We start from the raw sequence: 21,612 nt of genomic DNA on the forward strand, positions 1-21,612 counted from the left end.
TAAGAGAACACGCAGAGAAGAGAAGCTGATGTTTGCTGAGTGTTCTACCCTCGGTTAGAGACTGCATTATGTGCTTACCATTTGTGACCGCATGGAGTCATCGGAGCAGCTTTGGAAAGTAACTGTGTCCTACTTTTACTTAATTAGGCAACTGTGGTTCGGGGAGGTTGATGAATTGACCCATGATTCCATGGTTAAAATGAGTTGACCTGTGATTTGACAGCTGGCCTGCCTGGCTGCAACATCCACGCTCGTGTCCCTCAGCAGAGACTGAGAGGTACCCGTGCAGCATATCAGTGAAACATATAAATTAGTTCTTTGACCTGTGTCCATTTTAAGTTTCAGACATTGCGGGGCACTCCTGTACTCCCTCTACAGTAAAGGGGAGGAATGGGGCCTTCTCCATAAGTGATTTCCCTGCTGAAGGACCAAGACTGCCATTCTTGTTGAACTCAGATTAGTCTCTGAACCAGGGACAGGCAATGGAGAAGGAGCAGCATGTCCTCCTGCTTTAAGTCATCAGGTTTATTCCACTTTGGGCAAGCAAAAGTTATGTCAGTCCATCAATTAGATTTTCAGTTCAGCTATTAGGACTTGGTGAAAACATATTATTTTCAGGCTCTGCCAATATATTGGAGAAGGAAATTGCAACCCACTTCAGTGTTCTTGCCTGGATAATTCCAGGGATGGCAGAGCCTGGTGCGCTGCCGTCTATGGGGTCGCACAGAGTCGGACACGACTGGAGCGACTTAGCAGCAGCAGCAGCAGCCAATATATTGGCTGTCAGTCTTTGTTATGGAAACTAAGAATGAGTCTTAAACCTACATATGTCCTAGGCTGGGAGAGACGGAAGTAGAAATAGGTAACTAAAATCTGTTTTGGAGACTTCCCTGGTGGTGCAGTGATAAGATTGTTAATAAGACTTCTCCTTTCAATGCAGGTGGTGTGGGTTCAATCTCCTGTCGGTGGAGCCGAGATCCCACATGCTTTGGGGTCAAAAAGCCAAAACATAAAACAGAAGCAACATGGCAAGAAATTCAATGAAGACTTTAAAAATGGTCCACATCAAAATATCTTAAAATGTCTTAAAGCAGGTCAAATTTTAATTATGTCAAGAAACTTTGTTTACTACATAGATAGCCAGACTTGCTTTTTTTTTTTTTTTTTTTTCGTTTAAAGAAATGAACTCACTCATTTTTGTTGTATGTTTTTGCTCTAAAGGCTTTCCAGCAAACCTCGTGTTGGTTCAAGGCTTACATCAAATGATGAAGTCTTAGATTTTGAAACCAAGGTAAAGTGCACTCTTCTGAAGTTACTTTTCGTGCTCTGAATTTAGTTTCATGTAGTATTTACTCTTAAATTCAGCAGTGGTATCCGTCTTACTGTTTTAGTTTGTAATGGAAAGTCCTTCAGAGCAAACTATTTTATAAAAATATGACTAGTTGATTTTTTGAATTTTTAACTTTGGTAAATACTGAAGGTGGGGTGAAGAAAACAATGGGCTGGAAAATATAGTGACAGGAAAATGTTATTGGGAAAGGTTTTCCCACAATAAAGGAAATAGGAATTTTGGTCAAGGATAAAGAGTCGTCCTGTGAATTTTAAACCATAAGGACATGACTTTTGCAATACTCATAGTGATATCTTTAGTGGATATAATTACTTATTTTAATAATCTTGGAATCTTCCTGGAGCCTTTCAGTTCCAAAACTATATAGCATATATTATCCAGTTTTGCCCCCTACCCATGACCCCCGGACTTTATTTTCGTTTCTTAGAGTTGTTAGGAGGGCCTTTTTTTTTTTTTTTTTTTGTCTTTCTCTGTTTCTGTCGTGGCTCTACATTAAGACTAAAATAAAAGTTGAAATTATGGAGATTTAGAAATTTAAATTCTGTTTCTGCAAAATCCATATTATAAAGGGATTCCACTGTGTTTTCTCAAGCATTCCATTAAGAGTATATTCACAGTTCTTCATCTCGCTGAAGAATACATGTTTGCCTGAAATAATCACCAGCTATAGAAGCAGCTTCTCTTGTGGCTCAGACAGTAAAGAATCTGCCTGCAATGCGGGAGACCCGGGTTCAATCTCTGGCATGGGAAGATCCCCTGGAGAAGGAAACAGCTACCCACTCCAGTATTCTGGCCTGGAGAATGCCATGGACCGTATACTCCTTGGCGTTGCAAATAGTCGGACACGACTGAGTGACTTTCACTTCATAAAAGCAGAGACTTTTAGTAACCATAAGATAAAACTTACAACTTGAGATTTTTTTTTCTATTGTAGTTTAAAAAAAACCTACTCCAAGTCCTTGTGTCACATTCTAAAACTTCAGATTTCAGACATTTTCTATTACTGTGATTTAAGTATTCATCTTACAGCCCCGTATCAGTGTAAGCTAGTGGAGTTCAGGAAACAATTGTGCACTCCTGGAGCATGTAGCATAGGATTCGAGTGTAAGAACCATGTTAATAGTTTTTGAATGTGAATAAATGAATAGACAAATGGTATCCTATATAATGTTACAGGTAACAGTTCAGTTGAGTTATGTTGAGGAAGGGGGTCCTGAATAACAAGGAAATAAAGAAGAAATACGTGAAAAGTAAAGGGTTGCAGTATTTTTTTCAGTGTCCACCAATTGTGAGATGAGAATTTTAGGTTAAAATTTTTTACCTTTTTAGCCCCATCTTGTGTTCCGTTAAATGTTTCTTTTCAAGCCATATGTCCTCCTCAGAATTTTGATTACCAGTTATTTTCCCAGTGAATAGTTAAAAATATTTGTTAATCAATTTTTCTCTCTCTCAAGTAATACTTTACAACATTCAGGTACAGACTGATGACCATGTGGGTCCAATCGAGTGACATTGTTTATAGTGGCAAAATTCCATTCTAATGCAGTAGTGTTTACAAACAAAAACTTTCAGAGTAATACAGATCGGTATACAAGGGCTATATTATGAACCAAAGCCTCTGTCTTAAATATGTTTCATGTAAATGTATGTTGATATTTTCATGAAATTTGAAGAACATTATAGATGCATAATTTATATATTAATAAAAGCATATAAAATATGCTCCCGCCCCCAATTCTTCCTAGCATCAGAGTCTTTTCCATTGAGTCAACTCGTCGCATGAGGTGGCCAAAGTATTGGAGTTTCAGCTTTAGCATCAGTCCTTCCAATGAACACCCAGGATTGATCTCCTTTAGAATGGACTGATTGTATCTCCTTGCAGTCCAAGGGATTCCCAAGAGTCTTCTCCAGCACCACAGTTCAAAAACATCAATTCTTCGGCGATCAGCCTTCTTCACAGTCCAACTCTCACATCCATACACGACCACGGGAAAAACCATAGCCTTGACAAGACAGACCTTGGTTGGCAAAGTAATGTCTCTGCTTTCTAATATACTATCTAGGTTGGTCTTAGAAGTGCTTTTACTGAATCCCATAGGTTTTGGGTGGTCGTGTTTCCCTTGTCATTTGTTTCTAGGAATCTTTTGATTTCCCTTCTTATTTCTTCAATATCCTTTTCGTTATTTAGTAATGAATTGTTTAATCTCCATGAGTTTGTGTTTTTTGTCATTTCTTTCTTGTAGTTGATCTCTGTTCTCATAGTGTTGTGGCCAGAGAAGATACGTGATATATTTTCAGTTTTTAAAATTTCCTGAGGCTTGATTTGTGGCCCAAGATGCAGTCTATCCTGGAGAATGTTCCATGTGCAGTTGAGAACAAAGTGTATTCTTCTGCATTTGGATGGAAAGTCGTGAAGATATCAGTTAGGTCCATTGGGTCTAATGTTTCATTGAAGTTTTGGGTTTCCTTATTGATTCTCTGTTTGGATGATCTGTCCATTGGTGTAAGGGTGGGTGTTAAAGTGCCCCACTATGACTGTGTTGCTTTTGAATTCCCCTCTTATGCCTGTTAGTGTTTGCCTTGTGCATTGAGGTGCTTCTATGTTGGGGGCATAAATATTTCCAGTTGTTATGTCTTCTTCTTGGATTGATCCTTTGGTCATTATGTAGTGTCCTTCTTTGTCTCTTATAATATTCTTTATTTTAAAGTCTATTTTGTGTGAAATAAGGATTGCCACACTGGCTTTCTTTTGGTTACCATTCAAATGGAATATCTTTTTCCATCCATTTACTTTCGGTCTGTATGTGTCTCTAGGTCTGAAGCGGGTCTCTTGTGGGCAGTATATATTTGGCTGTCGATTTTGTATTCATTCAGCTATTCTATATCTTTTGGTTGGTGCATTGAATCCACTTACATTAAAGTAATAATCAATATATGTGTTCCTGTTGACATTTTCTGAATTGTTTCGGGTTTGCTTTTGTAGGTCTTTCCTTTCTTGAGTTTACTGGCTGTAAATCCCTTTAGTGTTTGTTGTGAGGCTAGTGTGAAAGTGAAAGTCACACAGTCGTGTCCGACTCTTTGTGACCCCATGGACTGTCCATGGAATCCTCTAGACAAGAATACTGGAGTGGGCAGCCTTTCTCTTCTCCAGGGGATCTTCCCAACCCAGGGATTGAACCCAGGTCTCCTGCATTGCAGGCAGATTCTTTACCAGCTGAGCCACAAAGGCTGGTTTGGCGGTGCTCATTTCTCTTAATTTTTGCTTTGTCTGTAAAGCTTTTGATTTCTCCCTCCATTTTGAATGGGATCTTTTCAAATAGGCTTTCTATTTCTTTCTTATGTCATAGTAGCACTTTAAACTGCCTCATAATTCCATCCTCACATAAGCATTTCTCTTCGACAAATTAAAACTTGTCTTTTAAAGTCAATTTTAAAAGAGTGTCTTCTTGTCACATCTTGAATTGGTGTTGTACAATTAAACCTTTTCATTAAACTTAAAAATGCTTATTATGGTAATATAACAGAAACAAGTATTTGCATATATTTATAACAGTATATTTTTATATCCTTGAAACATGTTGTAATATATAATTGACAATTAGCCTCACAGATTTCTTCCCCTGGTATTGTTTTATTTTCAAAAGTTCAGAATTCTGCCTAGGTTTGCATTAATTATACCAGGTTAGTATCTTTTACAAATAATTATCTTTACAGTATATGTTTTACGTGAATAAGTTTATCTATGTCTAATTCAAATGTATTTACCCAACTCCTTTCTTCTGAGTCCCTTGCACGCCTCAAAGTAATTTATTACACCCCAAACTGAAGGCAATGTCCCTGACGCTTCCGTCATCCCTGACTCTTTGTAAGCTATCCCTTCATCTGTCCTCCCCATCCTAGTAGACAGCATCACAGCAGGAAAAATCCTGGACTGCAAACTTCCTTGAAAATACCACCTCCAGTCACTCAGGAAGTTCAGTATTTTCTGCCTGCTTATCATTTGTCATATCTTATTGGCATAACTCACTGTCTCCCCTATAATCTTTAAATATTCCTTTCTAGTTTTGCTACCCTGAAGTTCTTTTTTACGTTGCTGCCAGAGTAACCTTTGTAAAATATACTTGTCAATCTTTTCATTCCTCCTGGCTCTGCAGTTTATTTTAGAATGACTGTTACCATTTTTATTTGGCTGTTTTTAAAGCCAAATTTGCCTTTTAATTCCAGTTTCATGGACACTTTGGGTGATGTACAGGGTCTAGTGTGCTTACTGTCCACTCTGGAGCATTGCTTATAGGTTTTTTTTAATTGTATTTTTAATGCTCTCTTGTAAAATACGGTCATATTTTGTACTTCCTTCAATCTCAGTCTGAATTTGGCTCTAAGGAGTTCATGGTCTGAGCCACAGTCAGCTCCCGGTCTTGTTTTTGCTGACTGTGTAGAACTTCTCCATCTTTGGCTGCAAAGAATATAATCAACCTGACTTCGGTACTGACCATCTGGTGATGTCCATGTGTAGAATCTTCTCTTCTGTTCTTGGAAGAGGGTGTTTGCTATGACCAGTGCGATCTCTTGGCAGAACTCTATGAGCCTTTGCCCTGCTTCATTCTGTACTCCAAGGCCAAATATCCAAATCGGGAAAGGGGTACATCAAGGCTGTTTATTGTCACCCTGCTTATTTAACTTATACTCAGAGTAGTATATCATGAGAAATTCTGGGCTGGATGAAACACAAGCTGGAATTAAGATTGCCAGGAGAAATATGAATAACTTCAGATATGCAGATGACACCACCCTTATGGCAGAAGGCAAAGAGGAACTGAAGATCGTCTTGATGAAAGTGAAAATGGAGAGTCAAAAAGCTGGCTTAAAACTCGACATTCAGAAAACTAACATCATGGCACCCGGTCCCAACACTTCATGGGAAATAGATGGGGAAACAGAGGAAACAATGACAAGCTATATTTTCTTGGGCTCCAAAATCACTGCAGATGGTGACTGCAGCCATGAAATTAAAAGACACTTGCTCCCTGGAAGAAAAGTTACGACCAATCTAGACAGCACATTAAAAAGCAGAGACATTACTTGGCCAACAAAAGTCCATCTAGCCAAAGCTATGATTTTTCCAGTAGTCATGTATGGATATGAGAGTTGGACTATAAAGACAGCTGAGCGCCAAAGAATTGATGCTTTTGAAGTGTGGTGTTGGAGAAGACTCTTGAGAGTCCCGTGAACTGCAAGGAGACCCAACCAGTCCATCCGAAAGGAAATCAGTCCCGAATATTCATTGGAAGGACTGAGGCTGAAGCTGAAACTTTGGCCACCTGATGCGAAGAGCTGACTCATTCGGAAAGACCCTGATGCTGGGAAAGATTGAAGGCAGGAAGAGAAGGGGACGACAGAGGATGAGATGGTTGGATGGCATCACCGACTCAACAGACCTGAGTTTGAGTAAACTTTGGGAGTTGGCGATGGTCAGGGAGGCCTGGCGTGCTGCAGTCCATGGGGTCACAGAGAATCGGACACAACTGAATGACTGAACTAAACTGAACTTGCTACTTCCTAGTGCAGTGGAGTCTTTCCCGTCATTTGAATAAAAGCGTGGCACCACCGAAAATAAAATATGTTTGTGATGATGTGATGCCTTGTTTAGTAGATCCCTGTCACCGGAAGGAAGAAGATGACACTTGCTTTTTCCTGTTTGAACCTGGTCCTCCAGTTTTGTCTCTATTCAGTTCCCAGTACCTGTGATCTGGTTTTCCACGTGACTTGTTAACGTTGTTGCGCACCTCATCTGTTGGCTCGGGCCGCCCTTCTAGAATCCCCTCACCCCCCCGGCTCTACACTCTCCATCTTCTGAGACACAGTCCTTTGTCACAGCAGTCCTTGAGCTCGCAGGTACACCTGCCTCCTCTCTCCTTGGTGCCCTTCCTGTGCTCTGTCCGCTTCAGCTGCAGAGCTTTCGGAGGATACTCTTCTCCTCTTTTTGTTTCCATATGTCTCTGCCTCGCCTAGACACAGAGCAGAATCCTTCTTTTCTTTACAATTCTAACTTCTCCCAGGACACCCGACAGGACGTCGTAGACACAGTGATTGTTTGTCGTCTCACTGACAGCGTGAAGGACCGAATGAATATGTTTTCTGAAGCTGGGTTTTTGTTTTATGTTGTCTTGTTTTTATAGGAAGGAGCCACAAAGCCAAAACTTGTTGAAAAAGAAAGTGATGCTGATATTATTGAAAGGGCTCCCCAAGAGCAAGCAAATCATGACCATTTGACTTCTGTTGATAGAGCACACAAAAATAATAGAAGTGGTAAGTCAGTGAATGCCTGTGAATGTTTTCTATACTTAAAAACAAATATAAAGACATGTAAAGGGTATAGATCCAAATGCGATATCCATTTCATTTTAAGTACATTCCTATTGCTCTCTTTCTTCAGAAGTGTCCCACCTACCACCAAGTTTTTCTTCCTGAAAATGCTTCAACCCTCTGAAATTCTTTTCCACTGCTTTATTTTATGGGAATATTTGTGGATAGAGATAGACTTATACGTGTCTTTAAAATTCGTAGTATTGACTGTTGTCATTAATGTATCTGTGACTGCATTTTACAGACATGATGTCAGCCGTAGGACTGGGAGGCGAGAAAGATATAGAATCACCTTGGGATTCTGAGGTACTGTCTTCTATTATTATTTTGAAATGTAAGCCCTGAGTAATGTAAGAACATGAAAACGGGAGATGCTGTGACTTCTCACCTTTGCATTTCCCCATCGAAACTCTTTTCTTACTTTTAACCTATATTAAGTAAAATACTTCTGTGCTAAATACTAGCACATAGTATACTTTTGTTCATTTGCAAGGTTCACCTAATGAAGTCAGCGTAGTACAGAAACCAAGGCTTAGAGATCATATGGAATCCATTGAAGTTATATTTATTTGAAAATTGAAACACTATTTCAGGTCAGTCCATGGCCAAATGTATCTTTGTTTTATATCTCTGTGTGTGTGTATGGGTGTGTGTATTGCCTCTTTTTTATTGTGTGTGTGTGTATGTATATTTGTGTGTGTGTGTGTGTGGCCTCTGTTTTAGATTCTTTCCCATATGGGCCATTGCAGAATTTTGAGTAGTATTCCCTGTGCTATACAGTAGGTCTTCATTAGTTATCTATTTCATACACAATAGTCTGCAGTGTGTTTCTGTCAGTCCACGTCTCCCAACCAAATGTATGGACATGTGCACGTGTAAAACTGCTAGAGAGGGTCGGAGAGAAACAGGTTGAAAATTGGTTTTTTATCACTTGTAGCTTGCAAGATAGTGCTTGACACTGGAAAGTGTTACTGTGTGTGGATTGTCAGGTTAATCTGGAAGAAACATTTAAAGAGACGCAAAAGCATGGGGAATAGTGATAAATACGTGGGGTTATAATAACAGTTGCTTTCAGTTCAGTTCATTCGCTCAGTCATGTTTGACTCTCCGCGACACCATGAATCACAGCACGCCAGGCCTCCCTGTCCATCACCAACTCCCGGAGTACACTCAAACTCATGTCCACAGAGTCGGTGATGTCATCCAGCCATCTCATTCTCTGTCGTCCCCTTCTCCTCCCGCCCCCAACCTTTCCTAGCATCAGAATCTTTTCCAGTGAGTCAACTCGTCGCATGAGGTGGCCAAAGTATTGCAGTTTCAGCTTTAGCATCAGTCCTTCCAATGAACACCCAGGATTGATCTCCTTTAGAATGGACTGGTTGGATCTCCTTGCAGTATAAGGAACTCTCAAGAGTCTTCTACAGCACCACAGTTCAAAAGCATCGATTCTTCGGCGATCAGCTTTCTTCACAGTCCAACTCTCACATCCATACATGACCACGGGAAAAACAATAGCCTTGACTAGACGGACCTTGGTTGGCAAAGTAATGTCTCTGCTTTTTAATATACTATCAAGGTTGGTCATAACTTTCCTTCCAAGGAGCAAGCGTCTTTTAATTTCATGGCTGCAATCAGCATCTGCAGTGATTTTGGAGCCCAAAAAAATAAAGTCTGACACTGTCTCCACTGTTTTTCCATCTATTTCCCATGAAATGATGGGACCAGATGCCATGATCTTTGTTTTCTGAATGTTGAGCTTCAAGCCAACAATTTCACTCTCCTCTTTCACTTTCATCAACAGGCTTTTCAGTTCCTCTTCACTTTCTGCCATAAGGGTAGTGTCATCTGCATATCTGAGGTTATTGATATTTCTCCCAGCAATCTTGATTCCAGCTTGTGCTTCTTCCAGCCCAGCGTTCCTCATGATGTACTCTGCATATATGTTAAATAAGCAAGGTGACAATATACAGCCTTGACGCACTCCTTTTCCTATTTGGAACCAGTCGGTTGTTCCATGTACAGTTCTGACTGTTGCTTCCTGACCTGCACAGGTTTCTCAAGAGGCAGGTCAGGTCGTCTGGGATTCCCATCTCTTTCAGAATCTTCCACAGTTTATTGTGATCCACACAGTCAAAGGCTTTGGCATAGTCAATGAAGCGGAAATAGATGGTTTCCTGGAACTCTCTTTCTTTCTCCATGATCCAGCGAATGTCGGCAATTTGATCTCTGGTGCCTCTGCCTTTTCTAAAACCTGCTTGAACATCTGGGAGTTCACGGATCACATATTGCTGAAGCCTGGCTTGGAGAATTTTGAGCATGTCTTTACTAGTGTGGGAGATGAGTGCAATTGTGCGGTAGTTTGAGCATTCTTTGGCATTGCCTTTCTTTGGGATTGGAATGAAGACTGACCTTTTCCAGTCCTGTGGCCACTGCTGAGTTTTCCAAATTTACTGGCATTTTGAGTGCAGCACTTTCACAGCATCATCTTTCAAAATTTGAAATAGCTCAACTGGAATTCTATCACCACCACTAGCTTTGTTCGTAGTGATGCTTTCTAAGGCCCACTTGACTTCACATTCCAAGATGTCTGGCACTAGGTCAGTGATCATGTTATCGTGATTATCTTGGTCATGAAGATCTTTTTTGTACAGTTCTTCTGTGTATTCTTGCCACCTTTTCTTAATATCTTCTGCTTCTTTTAGGTCCCTTCTATTTCTATCCTTTATCGATCCCATCTTTACATGAAATATTCCCTTGGAATCTCTAATTTTCTTGAAGAGATCTCTTGTTTTTCCTATTCTGTTTTTTTCCTCTATTTCTTTGCATTGATCACTGAGGAAGGCTTTCTTATCTCTCCTTGCTATTCTTTGGAACTCTGCATTCAGATGCTTATATCTTTCTTTTTCTCCTTTGCTTTTCGCTTCTCCAACCAATTTCACCCCCAGGGGAGGCCGCAAGGACTTCCACAAGGGCCTAGCTCCAGATTAGAAAATCTCACCTGACTAATGGCTAGAATCAGCCACAGGATTTCGGGGGCAGGGGCCGCTGTGGGGGGGGCGGGGCTCACTGGAATCTACATGAAAGGTACATAACCCCCAAACCTCCCAATGGCACCCACTGCCCCAGTCACGCACCTGCTCCTGACCAAGGCACCACCCGGTTTGTGGGAGCAGACCAGGGGCCTGTGTGGGGCACACCCCTCGAACCCCTGGCCCGTGGGGGAGGGAGGGACCCGCTGGCCACTGCACTCTCCCGCCTAGCACTACTCAGATGCAGCCCCGAACGGTCACCCGGCCAGAGCACGGAAGGCGCTGCCAGCCCGGGAGTTGGCCCATTTTCTAAGGAGCACGTCCGCTATCACCTTCCACAGGACCCACAGTCCATACCTCCAAGTGGGTCTCCCTCCACAATTCTCCCTCCACCTCCTGACCAGTTTCAAAGCCCCTCTTCGCTTGCTTTGAAATAGTACCTTTGTTCCACTGGCCCCACTGGAAACCAGGATTCTAACAAGTCCGAGGAGCACAGAGCACTATTGCCTGAGAAAGAAGACAGGCAGAGGGCTGCCTCAGCTGGTGCATCCTGCTTGCTCCACCAGCCTCCCAGCCTGGCCCGCACCTGACACCTGCACTGCGCTTTGGAAGATCAAATTCTTCCACCTCTCCACACCCACTTTATCTTGTCTACACCCTTCCCTGGAAGGACAGCACTAGATATGACTTGACATTTGTGAGATTGTGCCTTATAATAAATGTGAATTTGGTCTTCCTCCCATCCCTTACACAGGTTCTAAAACCCTGGAATTTCCTAAGTGATGAGAGCAACCACACCCAAGTTTATGCTGATAAGGTGACTTTGAGAACCACACCGTGAGATGGGATGGTTGCCCGGGAAACCAAGGATGTGATTAGACCTTGGAACTTTCAGCCCTACCCCTAACCTCTAGGGAGGTCAGAGGCTGGATGCTGAGTTCAATCACTGATGCCCCATCACTGGATCAGTCATGATTGTGCAATGAAGCCTCCATAAACCCCAAAAGGACGGCATTCAGAGAGCTTCTGGGTTGGTGAACACGGGGAGACTGGGGAAGACTGAGGCCTGAAGAGGGCGTGGGGACTCTGAGCCTCTTGCCACAAGCCAATGCATCGCTCACCCTGAGTCACATCCTTTTGGAATAAACCGCTGATCCAGTAATGGGTTTCCCTGAGCTGCTCTAGCAAATTAACTGAACCTGAGGAGGCCGTGGGCACCTCCGATCTTTAGCCAGTGGGACAGAAGCACAAGGACAAGAAGCTGGACTTGAGATTGTTGTCTGAAGGCAGTGCGGTCTTAGCCTGTGGGGTCTGCAGCTGTGTCCAGGCAGACAGTGTCAGAATGGAGTTGAACTGCAGGGCACCCAGCTGGTGCTGCAAACTGGCCTGGTGCGGGGGAAACTAGACAGATCTAGTGACCAGAAGTGCAGGGTATTCAGAGGATTCTGTGCACCGCAGAGGAGAATACAAGAGTTTCCCCAGAGCCACTGAACAAATAAGGAGGCCAGAGAAGGGAAACCCAGGTGCTGGTCCCAGGCCATGCAGCTGGGGAACACAGAATTGCTGCATTGTTCAGGGACAACACCATACTCCAGAAGTCACAGAATCACGGAAAGAGACAAAAAGAAGACCAGAAAGGCCTCTTACCTGACTCCAAAGACCCGCTATCTTCATGTGAGGAGGCAAGACCAGCCTGTGATGACAACACAGCCACAAAACCGTCCTTAAATTCCTTGAAGTTAACCTGTGAATTTTAGAAAAGCGGTCAACACTGCTTTCTACAGGCCACATACGTAACACACTGTCCTTTGGGGTTTTCTTAGATGGAAGACCTTATGTTGCCTTCAGCACTGAGGACATTTATTTTTTCAAATATTTACTTAAGGTTTTAAAACACTGAAGATATAGTAAGGCAATGAAGAGTGAATCATAAGCCCTTCACAACAAAACACTATTAACAACTCCATAAATGAAGTTAGACAACATAGTAGAAAACAGTGCAGAAAGGAGGTGTCTGATGACCACAAACCTTAACACATAAAGAAATATCCATGCCTTCACTACCTACCAAGAAAGAACATGCCAGCACCTAGGCTAGTCCTCCACCCAGGTTCCTTTCCTGATTAAATCCCCCGCCCCTACATTGGGGGGGAAAAAAAGCTATGAACAGTCTCACATATGTCCTAAGAGTTTCTCTGGAGTATACGTTCCTGAGAATAGGATTGCTGGGTCACAGAATATAGATTTATATCCTCTTGGTAAATTGAATCTTTTGTCACTATACAATGCTGACCCTCTTCAGTTCAGTAATGCTTTTTACTCTAGAGACCAGCTTTCTTATGAACCTTAAAAGTTTCATAACAACCAGTTTTACCCTCTTCAAGCACAACACAAAGCCTGTCTGATACTTTGTGCCTTTGTTATCATTTATATAGCCAATGTTCATTTAGAATTATTCAAATATTTGCCACTTCGTTTTTCATTTCTTCCTTCATTTCTAATCTTCTGCCTGGGATAATTTTCCATCTATTTGAGATAGATCTTTGAGACTTACATTTTTCTTAAGTATGCTGGTGCTAAGCTCTTGAGTATGTCAATGCTGTATATTGTCACCCTGCTTATTTAACTTACATGCAGAGTACATCATGAGGAACGCTGGGCTGGAAGAAGCACAAGCTGGAATCAAGATTGCCGGGAGAAATATCAATAGTCTCAGATATGCAGATGACACCACCCTTATGGCAGAAAGTGAAAAGGAACTCAAAAGCCTCTTGAAGAAAGTGAAAGAGGAGAGTGAAAAGATTGCCTTGAAGCTGAACATTCAGAAGACAAAGATCATGGCATTTGGTCCCATTACTTCATGGGAAATAGATGGGGAAGGTGTGGAAAAAGTGTCAGACTTTATTTTGGGGGGCTCCAAAATCACTGCAGATGCTGAGTGCAGCCCAGAAATTAAAGGACGCTTACTCCTTGGAAGGAAAGTTATGACCAACCTAGATAGCATATTAAAACGCAGAGACATTACTTTGCTGACAAAGGTCCGTCTAGTTAAGGCTATGGTTTTTCCTGGGGTCATGTATGGATGTGAGAGTTGGACTGTGAAGAAAGCTGAGAGCAGAAGAATTGATGCTTTTGAACTGTGGTGCTGGAGAATACTCTTGAGAGTCCCTTGGACTGCAAGGAGATCCAACCAGTCCATTCTAAAGGAGATTGATCCTGGGTGTTCATTGGAAGGACTGATGCTAAAACTGAAACTCCAATACTTTGGCCACCTCATGCGATGAGTTGACTCACTGGAAAAGAGTCTGATGCTGGGAAGGACTGCGGGCAGGAGGAGAAGGGGACGAGAGAGAGTGAGATGGCTGGATGGCATCACCGACTCGATGGACACGAGTTTGAGTGAACTCCGGGAGTTGGTGATGGACAGGGAGGCCTGGCGTGCTGTGATTCATGGGCTCGCAAAGAGTCAGACACGACTGAGTGACTGAACTGAACTGAACTGAAGCTCTTTTAGTCTGATGTCTGAAATGTTTTAATTTCACTTTGATTCTTTTTTCAGCAAAGACATGACATATTAAAAGAATATTGGAAATGACCCAGATGTACGTAAAGAAAACGGGTAAAGAAACTGTGATTCAGTCAGAAAATGAAAGATGACAACAGGGGAAAGGAAACACTGACAGAGACAAAAGATTGACACTGACCTACACTATCTGAATGCAGACTGCAGACACAGTTCTGAGTGAAAGAACCAGAGTATGCACTGAGCATGTGCTGTATATATCCACCTGCATGAAGTGCAGAAACAGGCAAACAAACCTATGCTGTTCTCATCAAGATAGTGGTAACTGTTGGAGCCAGAGGGACCACAGGGACACCTGAGGAGGGACGCAGGATGCTGGGGGCCCAGGTATGCTTGGAATGGATGTTCACTGAGCGGCACACAGAAAGAAATCAGCGCAAGAGATCCTTGTAGGTGAAAATGTCACCGGTATGTGCCAGGAAAGCAGGCCTGGGGCTGTAGGTCCAACCGTGCTTCCCACAACTGGCACAGGACGTGAATGAGCACGTTTCTAGTGCAGCCTCTGAGCACTGAACGCAGCTGCGGCCTGTGGAACACCTCTGCCTGGGTAACACATGCGTCAGGCTTGGAGGTGAACTACTAACATGTGTGTTTACCTTCTGGCTCCCAGCTAGCACGTGGTCTCATGGCTGACACATTGTAAATACCCAACAAATGTCTATTGGATATGTTGGCCTCCATGTCCTTTCAAAACTGAGCAGATCACCTTCTCAAGGAGACATTCTCTCACCTTTCTTCTTTAAAAAAAAAAAAAAAACCTACTTCTTTATTTTTGGCTGTGCTGGGTCTTCATTGCTGCATGCACGCTTTCTCTATTTGTGGCCAGTGGGGGCTACTCTTCCTTGTGCTGTATGGGCTTACCATTCTACTAGCCCTCATTGGAAGATGGGCGTGCATTTGCTAAACTGCTCATAGGACAATGTCTGAAGCCTCTTCTCTCTTTTTTAGAGTGATGCATCAATTTCAATCAGGTGGATCTATTAATTTATTGTTGTTCAGTCACAAGTCATATCCAACTTTTTGCGACCCCATGGACTGCAACACACCAGGCTTCCCCTGTCCCTCACCATCTCCCAGAGTTTGCCCTAGTTCATGTCATGTCGGTGATGACATCTGACCATCTCATTCTCTGTTATCTGCTTCTCCTCCCCACCCTTACCCAGCATCGGAGCCTTTTCCAATGAGTTGGCTCTTCCCATCAGTGGCCAGAGTATTGGAGCTTCAGCTTCAGCATCAGTCCTTCCAATGAATACTCAAGGTTGATTTCCTTTACGATTGACTGGTTTGATCTCCTTTTGACTCAAAAATCTTCTCCAGCACAATTCAAAAGCATCAATTCTTTGGCACTCAGCCTTCTTTATGATCCAACTCTCACATCCATATATGTCTGCTGGAAAAACCACTGCTTTGACTATATGGACCTTAACTAATCTTATATTGAAAAGGCTGTGTCCAGACTTTTGCCATGTGGATCATCCTAGAAAGAATATTCTTGCATAGCTTTCATTTCACAGAGATACTGTACTGCTTTCATTTTACATCCCAAGCTTCTAGATGTTGCCTAGCACAAAATAAGTGCTCAAAAATACTTATTGAGGGACTTCCCTGGTAGCCCAGTGGCTAAGACTCTAAGCTCCCAATGCAGGGGACCCAGCTCCACTGCTGGTCAGGGAATTAGATCCCACGTGCCGCGGCTAAGAGTTCGAACGCCACAACTAAAGATGCCACACATCGCAGGGAAGACTGGTCCAGCTAAATAAATAAATATTAAAAAAAAAAAAAAAACAACTTGTTGACTATATGGGAGCAGAATGAAATGGCCATTTTATTTGATCCAATTTCAGATTTCTTTTGTGTCTTTGATAATACTTACCAGCTTTCTTCTGAGCCATCAAACAGGAGGGGATTTGAGAATTGTGTGGTGGTTCAGTGGTTTGGACTCTGCACTCTCACAGCCAAGAGCCCAGGTTCAATCCCTGGCTGGGGAACTAAGATCCCACAAGCTGTGTAGCGTTACCAAAACAAACAAACAAACCAACAAAGAAAACCAGGAGGGAATCTGATGGCTGAGTGTGCTGCTGTTTTATCTGATACCATTTGACTGTGTCTCTGTGTCCTCTCCCATCACAGCTCACAGAAGGAGCAAGGGCCAGGATAAAAAACATCAAGGAAACCAGATATCCTGTTTAAGCTGTTTTAACCAGTGTTGATTTTCACAAATGTGCCTTTTGCTCACTAGCCCTCAAATACAATTCCAGGTGATATCAAGAGGGGCTAGGACATGAATGATCAAAATCACACCCGATTTTTTTTCTGGCCACACCACGAATGGCATGTGGCATCTTAGTTCACCAGCCAGGGATGCAACAAGTTCCCCCTGCAGTGGAAGCACGGAGTCTTAACCACTGGACCACGAGGGAATTTCCCACACCTGAGTCTTAGGTCTATAGAGAAAACTCAGTAGAGGGGACAGTGACCGAGCTGGGTGAGGTGGGTGTGTGAGGCAGACTCTTCCTCGCTGCAGAAGAAGCTCTGCTGACAGCACCGGCCACACGGGTTCTGGGGGAAGTAACAGGAGTCAGATTCACAGAGAAGCTCCCCAGGGGCCAGCATGGAGGGGTTTTAAGTTCTTCTTCATTTGTTTCTGCCCAAGAACCAACCAGTCCATTCATCAGTCCTGGGTGTTCACTGGAAGGACTGATGCTAAAGCTGAAACTCCAATACTTTGGCCACCTCATGCGAAGAGCTGACTCACTGGAAAAGACCCTGCTGTTGGGAGGGATTGGGGGCAGGAGGAGAAGGGAACGACAGAGGACGAGATGGTGGATGGCATCACCAACTCAATGGACATGAGTTTGAGTGAACTCTGGGAGTTGGTGATGGACAGGGAAGCCTGGCATCTTGTGATTCATGGGGTCGCAAAGAGTCAGACACGACTAAGCAACTGAACTGAAGAACCAACTCAGGAATCTTTCCAGGATAGATTTTTTTTTTCTCATTCAAAATGAGACCAGTTTTATTGAGTTCTGTGGGGGGAAAAATACTCTTCCTTCAAAGGTAAGATGACCAACACAATTATGGGCACTGCTTTTTTGTTTCTGTTTCTTTTTGCAGTTTGTGGGATCTTAATTTCCAAACCAGTGATTGAACCCGGGCCCCTGGCAGTGAAAGCCCAGATTCCTAATTACTGGACCACTAGGGAATTCCCAGGCACTGTGTTTAAAGTGAACATGTGTACCTCCCTGGTGGTCTAGTGGTTAAGAATCCGCCTGCCAATGGAATGGACATGGGGTTCGATCCCTGGTCTGGGCAGACCCCTCAGGCTGCGGAGCGATAAGCCCAACCACCACGACTAATGAGCCTACACCCTCGAGCCTGGCCTCTGCCAAAGGGAAGTCCCTGCAGTGAGGAGCGGAGAACAGCCCCCACTTGCTGCAGCTGGAGAAGGCCTACACGCAGCAACGACTGAGGGCAACCCCTAAAAAACTTCATTAACTGAAAGCACTGAATGAATATCTTACATCTGGACACATTTAAGAAACAGGAACACTAAGCAGCTTCTCAGTGTTCCTGTCAGGAAAGCAAGACGTGGTCCAGGCTCCAGATGACCTTTCGAGGCTACCTTGAACTTCCTAGAGAAAAGAACTCTGCGCACACTTTTCTTCCTATCTGGGACAGATGCACTCAGAGGGCACCTCTGAAGGCAGGGATCCTTGGTTCCTGAAACAGCAATGTGTGATGTTTTGTCCAGCTGCTGGACGAAATTCATGCTGGGCAATGTTATGAGACAATCTGCCTTCGAGGTACTTCGAAGCTGCCGCTGAATGACCCAACACGTGAGCTACACAGAACCCTGTGTTTTTTGAATCATCCACACCAAACTTCCACTCCCCGGACAAATCAGCCGTTAAACATCTTTTTGGAAAAACGGAACACAAACAAATCTCTGGAAGTTACTACGCTTAAAAAAGGGCAATCTCAAGAAACCTCTTTCTACAACACAGGAGTTCCATAGAAGGAAAAACAGCATCCCATTTCCTCCTAACTTTCCTTTGATGAGTATCTCTAGTCAACTGGTGTTTCTCAGGTGCCCACAGCTGTCACCACAGGCTCTCCATGCTTTTCTCTGCGAGAATGAAGTCCAGTACCCACCCTGGCAAACTGGTTGTTTCCGAGAAGTGTATGCAGAAGGACAGGCAGCTGTTTTTCCAGATGGAGCTTCAGGCAGAGCTGGGTCAACTCCTCCCGGTCCAGGAGGCCTGTCCCCGTGGAGTCACAGCTGCTGTAGATGTCCTTAAGTTGCGAAACGTAGTGGTCCTCCTCCTCTGTGTCCATCCCATCACAGGCCGCATGGAGGACAGGGAGACGCCGCACCGTCGGACTGACCCTGGCCTCCCTGCACTGTCCCGAGGTGCCGGGCGGTGTGGTCCAGGGCAGGGTAGGAGCTGGGGTGTGGGCACCAGGGTCCTTTCAGGGTATGTGAGGCTGGAGGAAGTCAGTGAGGCTAGAAACGTGTTCACAGGGAACCCGTCCTCCTTTACTGGCTTGAAAAACCAGAATTGCTTTGTTCTGTTTTAAAAAAAGAAAGTACCTGATATAGAATAATCAGAAAAAAAAAAAAAAAAACAGGTAAGTATAAAGAGGACCAAAGTCATCTGAAATTTCATCAGCTAAAAAAATATCATTATTACTATTTTGGCAAATAGTCAGTCTATTTTTTCCTCTATGCACTTACACACAGGACCTGCTGGATGCCTGCCACTCCTGCCCTAGGATTCCAGGCTTGGGCAGAACTCAGGTGTGGGGCTGGAGGTCAGAGGGCACCGAAGGCCCTCTCAAGAGCAGTGACAGGCCAGCCCCATCCTGGGAGAGCTTGCTGGAATGCAGCCCCCTCCCAGTTCCACTCAAAGGCTGATTCAGGGGCGAGGGCCCCCACCCTTGGCCCACTGCCACCCTGGGCATGCCAGCTTTGCCCGTCACAGTTGAGTCCTGGCCATTCAGAAACACTTCTTTTCCTCTCCTTTCCCTCATCCCTAGGAAACTGAGACCCTGACCCAAAAGAGCAGGTGCTTTGTCTTCGGCCATCCAGGCATACACCAGCGGTGCGATTCAGACCAGCATTCTACAGGTCAGGCACAAAAGATCTTCCAGGTGCCCTCAGCTAGGACACTTCCTAACCTCCACCCAAGATAAGGGCCAGACCGGCTGGTGTCCTGGCCCTGCTCCCCGGCTGCCGGGGAGGGGATCTGTGAAGGGGGACACCTCCTCGTCCCTCCACGCCCCCACAGCGTGCTGCGCCCCTCGAGGGACCGAGCGTGGGCGATCAACTGTCCTCGCTGCAGGCCGGGAAGGTCAGCTGGGTTCCTGGTGATCGCCTCCCTGCTTCCTCGCTTCGTGGGGTGCCACTGCCCGGCTCCTTATGCTCGCTTTAGGCTTCCCAGGTGACGCTAATGGTAAAGAACCCGCCTGCCAATGCAGGAGATATAATTATGAGATGTGTATTGGGTTGAGGAGATCCCCTGGAGAAGGAAATGGCTACCCACTCCATCATTCTTGCCTGGAGAATCCCCATGGACAGAGGAGACTGGCATGCTACATACAGTCCAAGGGGCCACAAAGAGTCAGACACAACTGAAGTGACTTAAGCACAGCACAATACTGCTTTCAAAACGCTGGGGAAAATACTGGCAGAAAGGAGTCGCTGCTTCTGGTCATGGGAGCCTTCCTTCCGCCCCAGGATGGGGGTCATTTTTCAGCCAAGATTCAACATGGCAAACCTCAGCGCTGAGATGGGCCAGGAAGGTTTGGAAAAACTGAAAGAGTGCCTCCACCTGGGATATACACCGGGGCTCAGGTCTGCACCACAACCACGCTGATGCCCCTGGCCTCCCCAGGACTCGCGAGTCCCAGAAAACGGCTGGACAAGTCACTGGACACTCTGAACACCTTGAAACTATGACATCTTTTCTACTGTGCTCATCACACCACGAATGACAGCAGAATCACCATCCTGCACATGGCTCCCCAGGTTCCCAGGTGCTCAAATCCTATTTCCAAAAATGTTTCCCCTCCCTGCCTCCCGATGGGGAAAAGGGATCAATCCAAACACAGAACAAGAAGGTGAGGAGAAGGGCTTTACCCTGTCCCTCCCAGCAGGGAGCCAGGAGTATATTAACCCCAATTCTGTTCCAACTCTCCAGCCTGTGTATGGGGGCAGAGAACGCTGTCCCCTAGAATCCCCACGCAGGACCCTGGGAGGGAGACAGAGGGAACCCTCAGGCAGGGTCCGGTGTCCTGCACTGCCCACCCTTGGCACCTAGGCCTACTCACCCGTGAAGTGTAGGCCTCACAGCCAAGTGGTCATTATAAATAATAAAACGTCCAAGGCCCTCTTCAGTTTCTCTCTTCACCCAAATTAAAGTATTTAATCCTTTCTGGATTCTACAAATACATAAATGTCCGCACATGGAAACCGCCAGAAAGCCCAGCCACATTCAATGTTCCAGATAAAGAGGAGCCCTTGTCTTATCATGGTTTGATTCTTTTGAAGTTGGAATCTGTAGATTCTCAGTAATTTGAATGCTATAAAACTTTAAAATTGGAGCATAAACTTTGCTATCAGGTGAGGCAAAACCCTGTTTTCATCCTGGGGAGAGAAACCTGCCCTCAAACAAACTGAATTACCGGTCAAGAAACAAACGTGGTTGACCAGTGCTCTGCAGGACCATGCAGCCCTCTGGAGGCCACAAGGGAAGGTGTAGGTTTGCATCTAACTGATGCATAGCGATGAAGGAATTGAATCCATGGCCCTGGAAACCTGCTGGGTATCAAGACTGGGAGAAGGACTATGGCCTCTCACAAGCAGCTGGGTGTGCTGTGTGGAACCAGAGCACCGCAACCCAGAACAACTCCAAACAAAGTCCTCCACCCTGTAAAACAAGGTTTTCCACCCTGTAAAAGCATGCTGACCCAGAACAAGCAGCACCGAGGTCGCATTCTAGATGGTATGTTGTGTATCTGGAAAAATGTTACAACTCTGACTAAGTACTGAAGCCCAGCCTTGGGTTCCAGAAGAGCAGGTCTGGGCACCATGTCAAATAGCCTCAGGATTGGTAATCAAACTTCACACTTCAGCAGTTCTGAGCTTTAAGGATTAATCTCTGCATTAGCTGTTTTCATGGATTTTTTCCCTTATTTTTCAAAACGTATACTATTTACTTACTTTGCCAAGGTCAGCCCTATCTCAGTGATAAAGCTTGAGAGGCCATCACTTGTATCAAAGG

The 21,612-nt window shown here is 44.4% G+C and overlaps 1 pseudogene; it reads left to right on the plus strand.

The window, feature by feature from the left end:
* The window catches only part of LOC148775505 (ankyrin repeat domain-containing protein 26-like), a 180,123-nt pseudogene that overhangs the window by 19,976 nt on the left and 138,535 nt on the right, over positions 1-21,612 (plus strand).

Source organism: Moschus berezovskii, chromosome 15, assembly GCF_049115385.1.
Source record: "Moschus berezovskii isolate FMDL1 chromosome 15, NW_MosBer_1.0, whole genome shotgun sequence".
Taxonomy (NCBI): domain Eukaryota; kingdom Metazoa; phylum Chordata; class Mammalia; order Artiodactyla; family Moschidae; genus Moschus; species Moschus berezovskii.